Raw genomic sequence first — 20272 nt, forward strand, 5'->3', positions numbered from 1 at the left:
GCAGAAAGACGTGCTACCACTATTATGTCAACATATTTCATATGTGGGCACTGGAAAATATAGAACTAACATGAAAACAAATTTCTTACACACTTCCAGTGTCTCCCTTTAACCAAATATTCACTGCTGCAGTTTACCACTGAAATACCTTCACTTCTGTAGGTTTCAATACATCACCACATTTGCAAAGTGCAACTTAAATATTTTCTGACAACCTGTATGTTCATTTCTTCCCTTTAACCATTCCTGACACCAACCATGCTACTGTCTCCAAGAGCGATGCTTTTTCTCCTTCAGCTGGACAAGAGACCTCATGCCAAAATCCAAGCCTTTATCACTTTTGGAGACTATATCAACAAAAAAAAGCTTGCATTTAGGAAATTCCAAATGACATTGTTTTGCTAATTTCCGCAGCAACATGCAAGACTAAACACAGTCTTTTTTCTGTCTTTTTACCAGCTTTTGATTCGAGTTCAAGTGCTCACTCCTTTCCTTTTGGGATTCTCTATGTTCTGTCTCAGGACATGCCAAAGATTCCACAATGCCCCAGAGGAAGGCCTTTGCTTCTTCAGCAATGGAGCCTAGACTATGGAGTGAATTCCTCCAGGACCTCAACAAGCTGCATCTTTTTTACTTTCCTACCTCAAAAAAACCCTCTCCAAACACCGTCCCTATTTCTGCTTTCTCTCATCTGAACACAATAACGCAGAGTAAAAAAACGCAACATCATAGAAACAGTAACTCTAATACCTTATTAAAAGTTGAGAGTCCCCATGCTTTTCTGCTGAAGAGGAGGTAAAAGAAGCGTATAGTCATACTGCTTTCTGGACATTATGCAGACAGAGATACTGATAGTGTGTCATAAAAATCCATCTAGAAAAGAACATTTTGAATATTGAAAAGATACAAATGGCACAAAGCATCTCAGGATGCACTTACTGTGAATTTTGTCACTTTGCCCCATGTCTAATTCATAACCTTCTTTCCCAGCTTAAGAAAGATCCTCTGAAACAAGTCCCATTTGTTAGATGTAATTACCTACTTCTGGACCATTTTGACACCGTCTACTTTGGAAATGACATTTAGCAATATGACTGAAAAACAGAATGGCACAGCATTGTTCTCTGCTTAGAGAAGAATATTTTCTGCATTGCACGATCTACTGAGTAAATATTGCAAAATAGTCTCTGTGAATGAATTTGCAGTAGGAAGGAAACACCATTCATGATTAGAAAAAACCCAAGGAACTCAGGACTTGCTCAAGAGCATACAACTGAAATGAATATTGCAGGAGGTGGATACGCAATTAAGGAATCCCAGAGAAAGATGTAACATCGTTTTCTTTCGTCACTTAGCCCACCACGCACTTAACCTTGGACCTCTGCCTGCCTGCTGCTGCCTTTTACAGAATGCAGAATGAGGATGGCTGACGGCTCGCGGAGCTCTCCATCCCTTGCGTGGAACTTGCATGGTGCACAAAAGAGTTGAAAATACTCTTTTAAAATTTGTTTATACAAAGTTTCTCTATACTTAGTTAGAGGCACAAGTTGCAGTTAGGAGTGTAGATTATGATTAATTACGAATAGCTCTCCAAACCAGCTTACATCAAAATGTTGGATCTTATTTTTCCTCAAGTTTAAAATAGCAGTTTCTAGGATTTTGGTTTTATGCTTATGTAGTTTCTTGAATCAACTCTCTGTACATCAAGTCTGTTACTTGCAGCCTGTATTTTATTTAATATTGTATTGTTCTACCTAAAAAACATAACTTCTTCAACTAAAAGGAAAAGTTGTTACCTTGTGATCTTTTGTGTCCTGTGACAGAAACAATTATGCCCAGCTGAACATAAAAAGGTCCTTCTTAATTACCTTGTCCAGTGAGTCCCATGGTGTAGCCATGCTTGGTAAACTTGTTATAAGAATTAATTAGAAAAAAGCCTTGAAAACAAATTCAATTATATGGCCTCCAAAATGCCTACAGCAGGGCAATAATACCATCAGGAGAAAAAAGTGGTAGGCTACTTTGACAAGGCAGAACAAAAAAATCTCTACTTTTGACTGATACGGAAAAGGTCTAATGCTGAAAAATTTCTAAGTCATAAAAAAGACATAATAAAGAGAAAAGCAAGGCCATGTAGATATGATCCTCTGTAAGTTAAGGACTTCAGTTTTGTTTCTTTATTCTTACAAATCTTTTATTTTCTACACAGTTGGCAAAATCCCACTAAATATACCATATATGATGATTTAGAAGAGTTCAATACTGAACTATTTCCTTAAAACAAACTTTAGTTTTCTGATATGGCCATATCTGTTATTTCCCATGGTGAGAGAGATTAACTGATCTCACAGCATTGTCTATTCATGTATCTCTTGGCCTTTCCAACAGACATCTTCACAGATCAAACAGAAAGGCACACAGCTCCCAACTGGGACTGCCATTAGGGCAAGACAGAAAGTAAAAATTAGGATTGATGAAAATATTTTGCCAGTTCATGCCAAGTTGTTTTGATCAGATCAGGGAAATCTAAAAAAAAAAAAAAAAAAAATTACTTTGAAGCATTTTGAAATCTAACATTTTAAAAAAAATAATTATTTTAACACTTATTTTTACACACTTATTTTAAGTATCTCTGATATACTAAAATGATATTATTTTAACCATTTTCAATGTTTTAATTTTTCTAATGACAGATTAATTATTGATGTAGTATCAATATCTGGCACCTCTCTAGCCCAACTGTAACTTGTCTACGGCAACTGCTGCAGTACTTCTGCATGTAGGCTGTTTATATACTAAGAATAGAAAGCTCTTTTGCTGATTATTTTCATTAGAAAGGAAAGCTAGCTTACAAGAACTTCTGAGAAGCTCCTTTTCCAATTCTGCTTCCATGAATTAACCCTTAGCACAGCCACAGAATTCTGCAATAAACTTTCAAAATACACATAGAGATTAGAGATTAGGGACTAACATCCACTTGGAATGGATGTCACGGATGTTTTCTCTGTTAAGAAAATTGAAGTCAAAGCCAAGAAAACTCTATGTAAGTAGCAGTTCATTTATGTAGTGTCTTACTGTGAAGTGCAGTCTTTCGTAGCATTTTGAACAATGGCTTTAGCCCCGCTGTATCAGTACCTGCCAGCTACAATGCTTAAAACATCGTAAAGTGTCCTCATACTTTAGGTGTGAAAAGAATAGGATGCTAAAGTGGTAAAGTAAATTTCTAAAATACCACTAAAAGGACTTAGAACTTGTAAGGATGGCTGTACATACCTAAAAAAATACAGAGTCCATTTATATACTGCAGTATTAATCTTGTGTCAGTTTCCTTTAAGAAAATAAAACAGCATATAAATTATGTATTATCTCCTTAGTTTTACTAGTCTTGTATTTCAGCTGTATCTTCTACACATTAGATTTATTTTGACATTATAAAAAGGACTATCCAGATATTGAACAATAAAAAAAAAGTCAAAGCCAAAAATAATTTGATCACAATTCCCAAACTTTTGGAAATATTACTTGCATCTACTGTAAATACTGCAATTTATAGTGACAATATACAGGAATTTCCCTCATTCAATCCAAAATACCCTGGTATGACTCAATTTCTTATAAGGAATTATAACTAAGATTTAATCATTTATGGGAAGCACACACAATACAGATCTAGATTATGAATTTTGTCTGTACTTACAATATTTGAGGAAAATACTACTTGAAACTATAATTACATATCAGTAGCACTCGTAGGTTACATGATGACTTTTAAAATAAAGGAACAATACCATTGCCAAAATAAGGTAAATTTGATGTTACAGTTTGGTAGTCTTCAACTGCTTCCAGTTGTTGTAAGTGAAAAAGGAATCCAAATGGAGAAATACTTTCCCAAATACGCAATACAGACTTTAAAGAAATACCATACTCAGGCACACTTAGCAAAAAATGATTTTATGGAAAAAAGAACATTTGTGTTGCACAGATGTGTGCTGAATGTCTTTCTGGCTAATACAGTAAGTATTGCATTTTAGGCAGCTAGAAAGAAAAATATTTCTCTCCTGTCCTTGTTAAATAAGAAGCCTGGTAATAATGACACAGAAATACAAAAGATGTCATCAGCTTCCAGCCCAAATCTCAAGGTGATTAGGATCTACTTTTATAATGGCTTCGAACTTCATTTCTTTTGTATATTACAAATTTCAAATGAAGCCCAGTGAGAGACTCAATGAAGACCAAAGACAAAATGTAATCCTCATCTTGAGCATTTCAAGTCCAATTTTTTTTTTTGTTGTTCTTCTTTTGATCTTTTGAGAAACTGGGAGGTCTGAGTAATTAAAGGAAGTGGCATACCTTGACACAGTTATTGAGTCCCTGCTGAAAGGATAGTTTTGCTAGTTAAGGTGCACTGCAATTTATAGTCCAATATATTAAGGAAATCAAGACTGTTTTTATCACTACTACATCTTACAGTGTGAGCTGCTGTAGCTCATAATTTCTTTTGAGCTAGATAACCTGCCGTGATTGCTTAAACTAGCTCTAGCCAAGCAGGAGCATAGGAAAAAATTGATGCAGACTGTATCAAGTATGCAGATATCCCAAAATCATCCATGAAAAACAAATATGTAAAACCTAAATTCGAATTCTATTTTTTGATACTAATTCTTGATGAATGACAATTTAATTCAAAATCAAAGCTTAACTTGAATATGATCTAGATCTGAAATATTCGTATTAACTTTGACTGGTTTTTCTCCCTTGTTGCCTTTGGTTTTGTTCTTAGGCTAACCAGAAAGGGTTAGGTCCCCAAAAGATTTTTGTCTAAAAATTCATTCAGCCACTCAATCCTCTTACCTTTTTACTTAGAAAAAAATGGGCTCTCACAGAGACTATAAATTATTTCTGTCCTAACGAAATACCATACAGTGCCTCAGAGCACTTCTCTCATAAGGAATATGGGATTAAATGATTCTTTAGTTGAATCTTGGACTGTTTGGAAACATAAAAAGGGAACATATAAAGCTTGCCCCCTGTTGACTTCTGTAGTGCTGTCAAGTTTTTGAAAAGTTGTGTCAATGCAATGATTAAAGGACACACATATAGAGGAAAAAGCTGGAGATGACTCCAGTTTAGCAATTCTCAAAACACTAAAGTCGCAAGAACTCATCTAAAAATGAGATACACCAGTGCCAGTCTCAGCCCAGCCTCCTCTAACTCAGCAATTTGTCACTCCTCACCCTTGGGTAAGATTAGGGCAGCTCAAAATCTTGCTGTGGCACTGGCGTGGAGTTGTGTCTGTTCTCAGACAGGGCTCTGACAGTTGTCTATAGCTGGCATCGCCTTTGGCCGGCGTTGCCTGCTCTGGTGTCATGACTGGGCTCAGCAGTTCACACATGGTTAACAAGTGCTGCTGTCGCCTACTCAGGAATGTTCTGCTGTACTCAAATTATGTACTCCCAGAGAACACAAAGACGTTGTAATGCTCATGTTTTAGCACAGTTTTAGTACATTAATGACCTGATTAGTTTAAAACTGAACAGTAGCAAGCTGCTCTCTGGAGAGTCCACACCTTGGATGGGAAAGGGCCCTCTAGCCAAGCGTACACAGAAACTGACTTATCAGCTTGGTTTGGCTGGAAAGAATACCTCAGCCCTGCCAATATCTATGTATTTGCCAATAGAAATTCTTTTTTTTTTTAATCTGAGATTAAGACCAGGCAGGAACAAAAAACATTTTTCTTTTAAATCACATTAAGATGCCATTTCTTTTCCTGTCAGCTTTCTCTGCTGGCTTCAGTTCTTTCCAGCAACTGGGGCTCAGAGCATGGGGTTTTTGTTTGTTTGTTTCTAAAAGCAAAGAATCTTCTCTTGCCAGGTAGGCTTTTCAAGTTCTTGCAGCTTTATTTTAACCAAATTCTTAGTTTCCTAGATACATACTGATGTCGTGAGAATGCTCTGTCTGTCACAAAGAGAGAATTACAAGTATGGCTGCATATATAAATCACAACAGTGGGTGACAGATTTTGCAAGTTGGCCATAGCCAAAATGTTAAATTTTGTGATTTCCTTAGTCCAAGGATCATATAAACATAATTTTGTTCTTCAGAAACTGTGATTATTTGATGTGTTTATTTCCAATAAGCTTTTAAGGGAAAAACCGTAGGGCATGTTGTGCCTATGTGTTAATTCCCACAGATCAAAGCAGGAGATTCATTCAGATTAGGCTCAGGCTGTAGAAGGGAGACTGAAAATTATGGATAGTTTACAAACTGCTTAACAAACACTTCAGATAAATCCATAAAACTGATACATCAATTAAAGTCAAAATATCTTGTGGACTCATTAAAAAACATTTTTTTTTTCTGGTTTTCTTTGTTTGTTTGTTTGTTTGTTTGTTTGTTTGTTTGTTTTTCAAAAGCAGATTTCATTTTGACAGAATTTAGAAATAAATGTTGTGAAAAATAGAAATGCTAATGTAACTAATAGCACAGTACAGGAAGGGTAATGACATGCTGGTGAAAAGTAATATTATATGAATGCTTCAGATTAGATTAATTAACTAAATGTCTATATATAACACACAATTCTGATGGATTAAAATTCCACTTCAAGGAAAGAATAATATAGGTTTGGAAGCATATCTCTCCTTTCCCAACCAAGAGGACAATAAATATGACATTGTAGAAGAAATCAAAAAGGCTATAGAGGCTGCAAACACAATTATAATGAAACTTCAGTTAGCCCATTATTAGGGTAATTAGGGTAAATGAAATAGAAAAGGATGATGACGTTGAATTTTTAGATTTGCATTTTATATGTGTTCTTCAAGGAGCATCCAGGTAGCAGAGTCACAGGAAGAGAAGCTTCATGGTTAAGGCTCAGGACTTAGTTAAAAATGTTGTGTAGACAAGGTACAGTGTTGCAGTAATCAAAATATCCTCAAATTCAGCTTCACTGTGGGTGCAAAAACCTCCCAAAATAAGGATAACAGTATGTTTTCCTCTCCAAAGGAAAGCTACATGAAAACATTGAAATTTGCTGGAAAGAAACCAAGGGATCAAATCTTTGCAAGGTGGTAGGTACAATTGAAAGGCACTGTACTGGAAGTTTGGAATAAATGCATGCAGTTAAGACTTGAGAAAGACCAAAATAAAACCAGCAGGATTCTTTTTTTCAGATAGCTGCAAATTCTTACTTCTTACTTCACTGATTTGAGCCATACAAAAGTTTACTCAGTAGAGCAGAATAAGTGCAAATCTAATTGCTAAAGGATTAAAGAGAAAACTGAGAGAAATCACAAGAAATAAAAAGAAAATTAATAAGAATTTAAAGACATGTTTCTCTGTGTTTTGTGAGGAAGCAGCAAGCCAGGATTAGGTGCAAAGCATAAAATTAAGACAAAACTTTATCACCAGCAGTTTTTTTTTAAACTCTGACCTCATTTGGACGGATTCACAGAATGTTAACTCTTCTGTAAATCTCCAGGAAAGTTGATTCATTCTTTGCTATAAAATTCAAACATGTATTTTTGCATATCAAGTCTTAAGTTAAGTTGTTGTTTTAAGTATGAAAGACCCTAGTGATACTGAAAATAGATAAGACCATTCGATAAAGCAAGTGGCATAAGCAATGTGGTGTTCTGGCTTATCTATTAGGACTGCAAAGGGTAAATACTTTGGAGTCAGATGATTTCAATTAACACAACTGAAAGTTCAAAATTTTCTGTTCAAAGAGAAGATCTTCCTGAAACTTTGAATTAGTTGCACACAAAGCATGGAAATTTCACCAATACTGAAACAGTGGTCCAGCAATTTAGCGAACAATCTTATCTCTCTACCCTTATGCACTGCAAAACCCAGTTCATTAAAGAAGTCTTTATTCAGGAAGAAAAAGACCTGGCAAAAAAAGGCAAATAGTGCATACCTAGCAGAAAGTGGAACGGTAAAAAATTAACACTAATCCAAGCATAAAATACCCACACAATGGCAAACGTCATTTTTTCCCTTTCAGCTTTCATCACCATTTACAAGCCAGGAATCAGAGAGCGTGTGCCAGTCCCAGCACAGTACCACAAACATAACCTGTCTCACCATAAATCAAAGCACTTCACCCAAGCAGTGGCAAAAACACTTACAAAAAACTTTCTCCATGTTACCTGTGTCAACTCTGCCTATAGATTACTAATGGTTTCTGGTTGCTCCCTTGCACCATGGGAATCTACCACTATAACCATCAAGAAAAGAACCATTTCAGAGGAACCAGGCATCTCTGATGCCCCTGGGAGCCCTGCATCTTTCCCCTCCTCTCTCTGGGTAGAGAGAGAAGGAAGGGACATGGTAGGCTTTTTTACTTCTCCCTCTTAATTGCAATTTACCCTAATAATATCTTAGGATTATTGCAGAAAGTTAACTTAGTTTATGATAAACCTTTCTTAAAATACAAGACTCTGGCTTACCTAAGAGTCAAAAGAATACAATTTATTTATTGTGCATTATTCTATCATAACAAAAAAGTGGGACTAATGTACACAGTATTAGAGTGAAAACGGGACCTCAAAATCCATGCAGTAAGTTCACAGCCATGAGCCGCTCACAGCTTTCTGATGAAGACAACTCTGCGTTTAGAACTTTCAAATGCCTTTTCTCCATGCAGACAGAAGCTCATTTAGAAACCTAAATTAGTGCTAGGCATATCACCTTTTACAATATGCAAAAAATATACCTCAAACATTTGAGTGTTGAAAAGCAGCACGGGACAAACGGAGTAGTACCTGTTGTACAAATCAGACATTTCCCATTTCTTTAGGGAAACAAACAGAAAGCCATTATTCTCCTGAAGCTGTCTAGAGTGTTTAGGACTGCATGATGGAGTTGCAAATAATTTCTTTGGAAGACAGATTAATTTCTTCTAGTGCTGACTGAAAGTGAGCTAGTTAACTTTGGACTGATATGGATGAGGACCAGGGATCAATTCTGCTTTGCCACGTCTTTCTTCTACTAATCACCAGAAGAGGTTTGTTAATAAAAAAAAAAAAAAAATCTGGTAGTAATGACATCTTAAAAATCTGTGAATTTCTAATAATGGATTTAGGGGTATTTAATTTACTTTTTTTAAATGCAGATTCATGACTGGTTGCATGAGGAATGAAGATATTTCCACATTGCAGACTTTGCATAGAGTTGCTTTCACTTGGATCTTCACTACTTACGTAGAATATAAATTCACTTCACAAAAGGTCATAAAGGAATACATAACAATTTGGATCTTGCAACCAGTTTCTTAATATTGAAAGAAATTAATGAAAATTTCCATCTAACTTGCACTGTGTTTGGGGGGAGACATATGTAGTAATTAAAAATTTGACAAAATGTGGAGGGGAAAAAGAATGGGAAATAAACCCAGAGAACTAAATGAACATTTTAAAAATAACAAGGACTGGCAGCAAAATGAAGTGAAGGCATTTAGTTTGGCTTGGTTTTGAAAACTTAGACCAATTTGAAAAGCAACAGAATAGTGAAGCACTAGCCTCGGGGCATCAGAGAAAGTTTCAAAGATTAAGTTGTTTTCTTCATAACTCACTTCAATACTGAGTTTGCAGTGTGGACCAACAGAGTGCTGGGCACTTGATTACAACAGATCTGCTTGCTGTAGAGCCTGCTGGTGCTCACCACCAATCTGTCTTCTTGCTGTATCCACTTATTACAGCTGTTTCACTGCAAGCTTTTATGGAGCAAGTGTTTTGTACTGGTGAGTGTCTGCACTGGCCATAGCATGACTCGGTGTCTAATAATTCTAGACATTGGGATTATTGCTAATAGGCTAGATATACATTTTCCTCATTTACAGTAAGGGTTACAGCATGAATCATAGCATTTCATTCACCACGGTGAAGAAAACGCTTTAGCAAATATCAGGTCTTTAGTGTGCTTGTTGACCTAACCAGCTTTGCCTTCTACAAATATTTATCACAAACCAATAGTAGAGCAATTCTGCATTTTCCCTTATCAGTTTCTTCAGGCTAGTTCTCTAAACAGTGATCATATCAAAAGAATAATTTTAAGAAACCTTTGAAGGCAAGAAATTTTTGAACTTTACTGTACCATACCAGTAAGATTAATTTCCTACTATTGATCTTATAAGAACAGTTTTAATAATGCTAGGCTGACAAATTAAATGCTGCTAGAAAGTAAAAGTGTTCATTATATTCCTGGAAGAATTGTGACAATAAAGATGATGATATGGTGAATATGGCCTAAAAGCACTTGAATGGAGCCTGGTCATTTCCATTTCGAGAGGTGTGTTTTTTCCCTAAGCTTTTGCAATAAAGCAATTAAATTATGCACAGAAAAATGAAAGAAAAAACCAATAACAGCAATTAAATAATTCTAGAAATAGTAATAAAAAAGCAGGGCTTGTTTTCTGAGATTGCTTACTGCAAGTCGTGGGAAAAGTCTCTGCCACATTCATACTCTCATAATAACTCTCACTAAAGACAGACAATAAGAAAGGCGGATACCGCCCAGTTTCTTTCATAGTTCTGGTACTATATTGGCATATTATACCCAGACAAAAGCACACAATTCACTCCATTTAAGCTATTTATTCATGAACATACTTAGCCAGATGAGAAAACAATTCATATCTGAATGTAGGTAGGGCGGTTTAAGTATTTGCTTGGGGGACAGGGAAAGGTGAAGAACAGGGAAGAGATAAATGAAAGGACTTCAGAATAAATTTTAAAGATACTACCTTTTAACCCTTGACACTGCGCTTTGGATAAGATTTCACTGAAAATTCCTAGCCAAATACTGTTCACACTTCCAGTAGCTGGTAGCCGACTGAAATTAGTAGCTATTCCCTTGTTTTTTCCTCCTCTGAGGCAGAATTTGGCCTGCAATGGTCAGCCATGGCTCTTGTGTGAAGAAGGTCCCTTTATTTGTACTCTTTTACTCTGAACCTGCCTTAGACAGTTCTGACAGCTAGCTCACAGCTACAACTGCCCGTTTCCTTGGTGCAGCGTACCAGCTGGCACTGGACTGGCGGCATGGTTCTGGGTGCTGACACAAACCTGCGGGAGTGAGTATCCGGCAGTGTTCTGGGTACTGCTTTATAAGCCTTTTTTTTTTTTTTTTTTAATGAGTTTTAGCAGGAAGGATTGCTTATCTGGAAATTTATAGTAGAAGTTAATAATGTACTTGGGGAGGGGAAAGAAAGATACAGATTTGCAAAGTGTACTACTCAGTTGAAAATGAATCCTGTACAGTTTCTAAGTAAAACACATATATTGAATCATAGGAAGTTCTATAATCCTAAAACATAAAAGTCTTTAAATAAGTTAGAGTTGAATTTTAATGTTTGTTGAAACAAATCCCAAATCAACCTACTATCTTGTTTTGTCAAAAGCATATAACCAAGTTCTGTGTTTGTTAATGTCACTTTTGGTAAAGTTGTGTTACACCTGAATCAATATTCATCTTGTTGCCAAGAAAAACTGTATTTTGTTACGGGATGATATATTTTTGTTCTTAAAAAAATAAAATTCAAACAGGATCCGTGAAGGTCTGAAAAAGTGTATTTTAAAAACATAGTTATTGGGAAAGAGATCCAAATGATTCAACTTGATGGAAGCTGCATAAAATTTAATCAACATAAACAAGCTGAAAAAAAATCTCAGATTGCCTACACTGGTTGTAGTACCACTATTGTTGGAAATTTTGTCCCTTGGGTGAGTCTAATATTTGTTAGGAACAGTTTTGTGACCTTGCATGGTGCAGGAGTACGTACTAGCTAGTGTCCTGAGAACTGTCCCTGTCACAGCATCTTTAATTTCATTCTATTCCATGAACTTGCACAGCTGCAAGATAACAGAAAAATATACAATTATTGCACCTGTACTTAAGTAACTTAATACAAGAGTATTTAAATTATTTTTCAAATTTACTTTGTCATATACAAGAGTGACACCCATTCTCCTGCCTGAAACCAGATAAGCTTGAGTAGGTGGGACATCATATTTGGTCAGAAACTAGTTTATTTTTGCATTAACATAGTGCTGCCTTTGAACTTCAGTGTCGTTGAGTTGTGATGGCTGAGCCAGAGAGAGCTGTCTAATCTCTCTAAGCTTTGTCTTATTTTACACGTGTTTTGATAAATTTGTTCAAGAGATTAGCCTTATGGTGGGATAATCATCCATGGCTCCTTGGGATGGAAATGCCAGGTTTGTCATGCTGGCTATATGGATGAAGCTTCAGTTTCAAAACATCTTTTTATCTCAGCTTGTTTGAAAGTGATCAGCATCATACAGGATGGCTCCCAAGATGGATCTAACTGAATTTCAGGAAGATCATAAAGGACTGGCGTAAAAAAAAAAAAAAGAGACTTGAGATGGGATGCTGCCCTCGCTGAATTCAGTGGGCAAAAATCCCAGCTAGATCAATGGTCAGCCTTCTCCTATGGGCTTACAGCTTTCTGTTTTCTTCTAATGAACTGAGTCTAGACATGCAGTCCTATTCTGAGCTATCACTGAAAAAGCTAAAAAAACCAAATTATTTCCCCACCATATACAATACCACTTTGCTATATTTGCCTATCAAGCTCAATGAATTATTCTCAAATAGCTAATGAAATATATTAAATCTTGTCAACTATGGTTTCTGTTAAGATCATTGTCGGGGGAATAGAGGACAACTTTCATAGATCAGTATATCCCTGACAGACTAGGATAATGACAAAAAAAAATCAAAAGGCACTGAATAGATCAGATATTAGATCCATTGCATATGAAATCCTAGACACAGCAACTCCTCTCGTCATAGTTTGATCATCACTTCAGCTCTAAAGAATGAGATGCTTGAGACTTTGCATGGGAAATTATTTTCACCTACACCTTCTACTAATTTTTGTATGCAAATACTGCTATTTAATCTTTAAAAAAAGAATATCTTTATACATATATTCAGGAAGAATTTAAGGAAGATACCTATGAAAGGATGAAAAATTATCTTCATCAATCTGCCAGAGAAGGGAAATTGAAATTGTTACAGCTTAAAATTTTATGCAGCTTTTATTAGACTCCATAGAAGCTTCTCAATAAAAGATTACTTTCCAGTGACAATGGCTGGAGATATAAACCGGAAGGTGAAGATATCATTCAGATCTTATTGGCATTTTACATATTTAGGCTGTCTTTTGCTATTTAGTTACAGAGTCATATAGAAGTCTATGCATAAATAAGCAGTTTTGGAAACCAAAGCTACAATCTCTATAGTTACTGAAGGGTGTGTTACGCTAGGAGGATTCAGACGAATAGAACTATGGTCAATCTCTATTTGCTTCATAATATTTGCACCGCATGAAGTGAATATATAATTCCAATCAGACAGCAATTTAAATGCAATTTCTAATACCATGTTATTATAACCTCTTTCAAACACCTAATAAAATGTTGATTATATTGCTAATCATATCCTCAGTGATACCATATTTCCAATGTATAGACACTTAAGCATGGTTAAGACCGCTGATAGAATCATGCACTGCCTTTAAAATCTTTGCAGTGTCCTTTGATTACTAGTCACTTTCTAATACCCAAATTAAATTATTCCTTTCTTAGTTTTAGATCAATGACCATGATTTAGCAATACAAATGGAAAAATGTTTATTTCAAATTTTTCTCTACAATCTCAATTGTCCATTTAACAAAACCAACCAGTTCATTAAATCTTTGTCCCCTGGAATTTTCCATCAATTTAGCCCGTAATGTTTAAGTCCTTCCCTGACACGCTTAAGATCTTGACATCTTTTTGAAGAGAACATTTACTATATTACAGATGGACAATGGCTAATGCAAGCATCATCTAAATACAATATTACTCATGGATATGAACTTAGGTCTCTAATTTGTGTACCTTTCTTCTCCCATCTGCCTGCCTCCATTTGCTTTTTCCAAGCAAATAGAAAAAGTAGCATTTATTTAATTACATCTTTTATTGTTTTACAGAGTCAATTCAATATTTCGCCTTTTGACATTTTACCATGTCATCCTCTAAAAATGGGAACAAACTTAATAAGCACGCTCTTTACTGGCTTTTGGACACCTAACAACTCACTTAGTCAAAGCCTAATTTGCTGCAGTTTGTTGAAGTCCGTGGGAATAACATATTTTGTTAAAGCTAATCAAGTGCCCATCTGCTTCCTAGCTAGATAAACTTGTCCTTGTTTATTTATTTCTTAAACCTTCAGACTAACATATTGATTGTATAATTGCTGAACTTTTACAGGGTTTTTAATTTTGCCAGAGAAATGAGACAATCATTAAGAATAAGCTTAAATATTTCAGAGACTTGCAGGCCTCATGCAGGGGCCTGTGTAAATTGAAAAGTTAACTTGTAATAAATAAATAAATAAATAAATAAAGATGGCTCAGCAGGTTTCTGTTATGCTATTCTGTTCTAATTTAACTGAGACTTCCCAGTGGTCAGTATATCCTACATTTCAGAATTCAAAGAGGTAGGAAAAGCTCCTTTAGTTTACCAGAAATCTTTTCTATGGATGTGATGCCACAAATATATGCAAATACAGAGACACAGACTAAAACATCTAGAATCAAACACAGTACAAAAGAAAAGATTCTGACATTCAATTCTATGTCTAGCTATTCCCATGTAAAAGCATGTATCCTTAATATGTTATCTATGTATTAATAAAGAATTTTCTTTAAAATCATTGGCTTTTTAGAAGATTTCAGTGAATAATTTTAGAGGATGATTACTTTGATAGGGAAAGAAATTCTTTAACTCTGCTGACAAAGGTTGGGTTTTGCAAGGTATTGATCAAATTCTTCAACTTTGTTTACACTGTTTTTTGTTTTGTTTTTTTTTTAAAAAGTCCATTGGTTTTCTTGGTCTCTAGCCACAGTCATATGTAATGAAAGTAAACACACAATGTATTAAAATCCAGAAGCATTTCAAAGGAAAACACATTTCTCAGCGGTCATACTTAAAACCAGATTATATTTCCTTTAGGTAGATTTGTTTCTCTAAGTTGAATCATTTTTTTAATTTTAAAGTTTAATGTGTGAAATAAGTGTGAACATTAGATTGTGATTTTGATATTCCACTTCTGTTTCTCCTTTAATGTGAGGTACTGACTGAATGTCATGCTCAGAAACAGAAAAAAAATCTAGAGAAACCACTGGGGTTTTCAATATTTCAGGTAGTCATGGCAAAAAGAGGTAAGTGACAGATTAAAGAGGAAGGGTTGGAAACCTTAGAATATGTTAAAACTTCCTTTGGTTTTGGTTTTTTGGGTTTTTTTTGTTTGTTTGTTTGTTTTTTTTTTTTTTCCAGCCACAGCTCTTTCTGAGACCTCATGATTACAAAATTGAGGCCACTGCAGCATTCACTAGCTAGGTACAGCAGTACAGCATTTACATTTACTTTTCTCTTATCAGAATTAGACTAAATAATTACTTCTGTGTGTAGGGTTCTGGTTGTCAGGAGTTTGGTCTCACTGCAAGCTGACTGATTTAACTGCCTCTGCACTAGGGTCCTGTTGAGAGGTTTTAGAAAACCTGTCATATTCCATTTGTACTGTACATTTGCTGATGTAAAAGCCCCAGTTTGTGAATTAAGAATTTACTTTTAACTAGTATTCATGTAAATAAAATTTGTTTCTGGAAATTAAACACTAAAAGGAAGAATGGAAAGGGTTTGGGGATTCATGAGTACCAATATGATGGAAAAAAAAAGGTCCACCTCCTCGTCAGAGTACAATTCTGAAAGACTCTAATAAATACCTACTCTTTATCATTTCTTATTCAAGGTACTATTCTACAAGGACTTAACTACATGCTTTACTTTGTAAGCTAAAGAGGTTCCAGTAGAGACACAGATTCATGGAGAGCTAAAGTCTGAGAGAAAATCCTGGTGTGGAAGAAAATGCACATTAGACTATTTTGCCAGAATCCTCAACTTCAATGTATATGTTTATATAGCCAGATATACTCAAATTAAATATTCACTACCTAATGTGAGATCTGCATATAAATGCTGGAAATCCATCAAAAATTACCTGAATGTCCTTAGCATGTGCCTTAAAAATATCAGATTTTAAACAGAACGAACTTATAGCAAAAGGGAATTTTCTGTGGAGAGTTCAACAACTCTCTAACTCTGGTGTTATTCAGCAAAGGTGTAAATATCTGCAACCAATAACAAATGGTTTGTGACGTCAGCAGCTGGAGGAACATAAAGAAAGGAACTATACAAACCATTCTTCTGTAGCACTCCACTGAGAAGAGAAAAACTTACTGAAAAGAGTAGGAAAATGCTTAGAGATTTCTGACATTCAATAGTGTTGGGACGATTCAGATTCAGAACTGAGTAGTGAGCATTTGTGTAGACGTTTTTGACAGATCCTACTTGTTTGCCAGTGAAAGAATTCATCAATACTAAATATAACTCACCACAACGATACTCATCTTAGCTAATTTTGAAAGCAATCCTGGGGTACATCTATATGCATAGCTTTGAAAGAAATTTCTAAAAAAGAAGCTATCCTATGCATCCATGTGTAGTGTAAGTGCAGATAACCTGCAGAGATTTTTAAATAGGCATTTTTAAAATTTAACATTATCTGATCTGCAAAGCCATATTAAAAGGTCAGAATTAATGAGTGCCTCACAATAAAATCATGTAAATTATGTGAGACAGTCATCTTGCCAGTTTTAATAGCAGCTGACCATTATTATTCTAGATAAATAGCCATGTATTCAAATACACCTTATTGACAGATAGAATGTTGCTCGGTTGTACAGCAGGCCAATGAATAAACAAAACAAAAAAAAGAAGTAAAGTGAGCAGATATCTGGCATCAAAAAAAAAGGCTCTGTGGGATACAAACAAGTAAAACATGGGGATGAAATGAATTGGAACTGAATCTATTTGCATTACGGATTGAACACGATGTGCTCAGTAGGAAAGCAAGCAACACTTCACTGAACAATAGCAAAATAAGTTGAATATTCCAGCAATGTTTTTATGTTCCAGAAATGAGCTTTTGTTGTTGTTAACATTTCAGCCATACTTTTTTCACCAAAACTTGTAAAAAAAAAGAGAAAATCCTGGTTTGCATCTCTCTTTTCAAGTCATGACATAGTTCTAAATATGCTGAAATGCTATAGGAAAATTGAAAGTTCTTACAGCTTTTCAATTACAGGTTTGCTTTGAAATTTTTTAAACAACAGGCCCAGTATTGTGCTCTGACTTTCTCTAATAAATCTCTTAGTTTCAAAGCCTATGCACATGGAGAATCAATTCACACTTTTGTAGGAATAAACACTTAATGTGAAGGCGGCTAAAAAGATCCAGTTTGTTTAAATGCCGTGCCATTTTCACAGTCTTAAAAGAATAGGGAAATAATGTTTTATCTTAAAAATTAACCATAATTTATAATTAGCATAGCACACTGAAAAAAAGAGATGAAAAATTCCTGTTTGTTTGGAAAATGTCATGGCATGTTCTATTTAAGGTGTATCTTCTGTTCTGGTCTCTTCCTTCTGTATTACTCCTGACACATAAAATGTGCTCAGCTTACTAGTGACTGGAATTATAAACCCATCTATGAGACTGAAGTTGGTGGAAATTTAACATTGAATTCAACACATGCAGAATGAAATAATTAAAAAACCCCAAACACAGGAAATATCTAAAACCTGTGCTGATAATTCATAAGATAGACTAGAGTCTAGATACCTCTTCCTTGTACATTAAATATTTTGCTACTCTTCTTACTGTCAGGAGGTATGATGTTGGTAATGCTCAGATGCGAACCTTGCCTTTCCTCAAAAGGTATGCAGAAGACATATCTTTCACCTTCCATCCTGAAAATGAGATTTATGTAGAACCTAAATGCTATATAGACTTTCTACTTCTGTAGGAGATAAATTTCACTGAAGGAAAGACCTGTTGAATAAGGATGTCATTTGTTTACATACTTATCAGAAAAAACTAAATCTGAAGAAACTAACTGTCCCCTGATATTTTGAGTATTTCACATTTGACATCATTCCTGGTACAGTACCACCTACCTCATTTGGCATCTATAAATGTGAGAAAATGTACAAAAGGAATCATCCTAATTTTGAGTACAGAAAACAAACATGAAGGAATAAAATCCAGGGTCCTTTATCTACTCTAATGGTCTACCTATACAACTATAATCTTTTAAATTATTTTCATTAATGTTTAAGAGATCACAATCTTTCCTTATCTTGCAGCTCTAGGGCTATACGCATTTTTAAACAGTATCTTTCATATTTAAAGTGTCCTTTTGAACAAAAATGCTAGTTCTGAACATGATTTAGGAGAATTTTGGATCTGGCTCCCAATCCCATATTTGGAAGAAATCTGTTTCTTTTAGCATAAGGTAATTTGTAACACATTTTAGTGCTCACTCTTTACTCTTATTTCTATCCCTCCACTTCCCATTTAAAGAACCGGAAAAAAAAAGCTTTTCATACATGACAACTGTTCCTTTACATGACTTATTTTGCATGCACAAATCTCAAATGTAGGAGCAAAACTGTAGTGAGCTGTTCAAGCACTAGTGAAATAACCTCTTCATGATTTTAAGATTTGCACTATGTCATGCTATCATTGTATGGCTATATTTCTTTTAAAGTACATTTTTACATAATTATTGTATTGTGAAACTGGATATAGTCATATTTCAAAAGAAACTTGACAAAACAACTATGATATGAGAAAATAAGCTTTTCCACCCACTATTTTATGTGTTTAACTGTTTCTGTTCAATTGCAGGAGTAAACCTTCTAGTAGCATACAGTAAATATGAAATAATATTTAAGAAACAATGTCAGCCTCTCAACTATACTAAGTGAGAAAAAGGCTTGCTTTATTCTTAGCCTAATATAGTCTTAAGTATAATATTCTGTAGTTTTTTTATTTTAAATACTTATGTGCGTATATATACGCACACACACACATATATGTGCAGATGGAGAGACACTCTAAGTATTTCCTGTTGTGGGACTAGGACATAATGAACTTCGTATACAAGTGTCTGAGAGACAAGTAGAATTTACACTGGCTCCAATAAAGAAACAAAGACCTGCAAACAATTTGTTGATTTTATCCTCTCAAAAGTTTAAAGATTGTATAATTTAAGATGGTTTTACCAGTAGAATGGTAATGTTGTTATTTTTACACATTTTTTAGATCATGTAAACACTCATCTTTTCCCTAAAAATTAATGGGAGAGTTTTCTTTGCTTCAAAGGACATGATACCGGAATCAGAGTTATGCTTTTGAATAGCTTGTTTGAAACTTTTCAAAAATACTTTGTACAAACATAATAACCTAAGTAAAATGACCACTAAAATCTATGGAAGTATTTTCTGGTAGGATGATCTTGCAAGATTTTCCACATGAAGTTCTTTATGATTGTTCCTAAATTAAATATGGGTAATTGTGATCCTGATTTCTGTTTAAATTAGTATTTTAAAGCATCATCTAGCTGTCTACCAAATAAAAGCTACACTTTTTCCCATAGGGAATCTACCAGATATGTTTATTTCCCATGTTTTTCCCATTATGTTTACCCACCTATTTTAAACTTCAGGAGTCAAACTTCTAACTGATATAAATTGCTGTCAGTGGAATCACAACAGTTTGTGCCACTTGAGGATCCTGCCCTCTATACCAGCTCCTTAACTCAGAGTAAGCAGTGTAAATATCCATTTATGACAAAAAGTTGAACTTACTTGTTGTAACAACTATTGGCTTTGCGCAGTTAGAACGTTTTCTCACAAGTCTCTCTATAGCTTTCCTTTTATTTCTTCTTATCATGTTGCTTGAAAGATTTTTCGCCCCCTTCCCTCAGTGACCTTATGGCAATGGTGCTGAATGTAAAAACTATTAAGGCAACTCCAAACAATCACTCTGAAGGAAAGATAATTCTTCAGGCATAAGAAACCATTGTTGATTTTAAATCGTAATCACTCTCCTGGCAAGCCATTTTCCCCCAGTATACACTGTGTGTATTAAGATTGCTGCATTACTGTCTTGCTGGAGAAATTATCTTCCTCAACTATATAAAATGTGATGCTCCTTCATCAGGAATTCTCTTTTGATCACTACATTTTTTTCTCTCCTTATGCTTACTCTATCAATGTAAGATACAGGTGATTTGATGAGCACACCATTTATTCACCTCCTAGTCACTTGACTTCTAACAATCAGGTTTAGCCTTGAGTCA

At 34.9% G+C, this 20272-nt stretch overlaps 1 long non-coding RNA gene across 1 annotated transcript in view; it reads right to left on the reverse strand.

Moving 5' to 3' along the window:
- Positions 1–2329: 2329 nt before the first annotated feature.
- The window catches only part of LOC148054791 (uncharacterized), a 207472-nt gene continuing 189529 nt past the window's right edge, over positions 2330–20272 (reverse strand). Inside the window, exons 2-3 of the long non-coding RNA XR_015707021.1 lie at positions 3274–3328; positions 2330–2526 (exon numbers count right to left, since the gene is read on the reverse strand). This is a non-coding gene — a long non-coding RNA (uncharacterized LOC148054791). The remainder of the gene's footprint in view (positions 2527–3273; positions 3329–20272) is intronic.

The sequence above is a fragment of the Nipponia nippon genome, unplaced genomic scaffold, assembly GCF_047370975.1.
Source record: "Nipponia nippon isolate SJK-2023a ecotype South Korea unplaced genomic scaffold, ASM4737097v1 scaffold_3, whole genome shotgun sequence".
NCBI lineage: Eukaryota > Metazoa > Chordata > Aves > Pelecaniformes > Threskiornithidae > Nipponia > Nipponia nippon.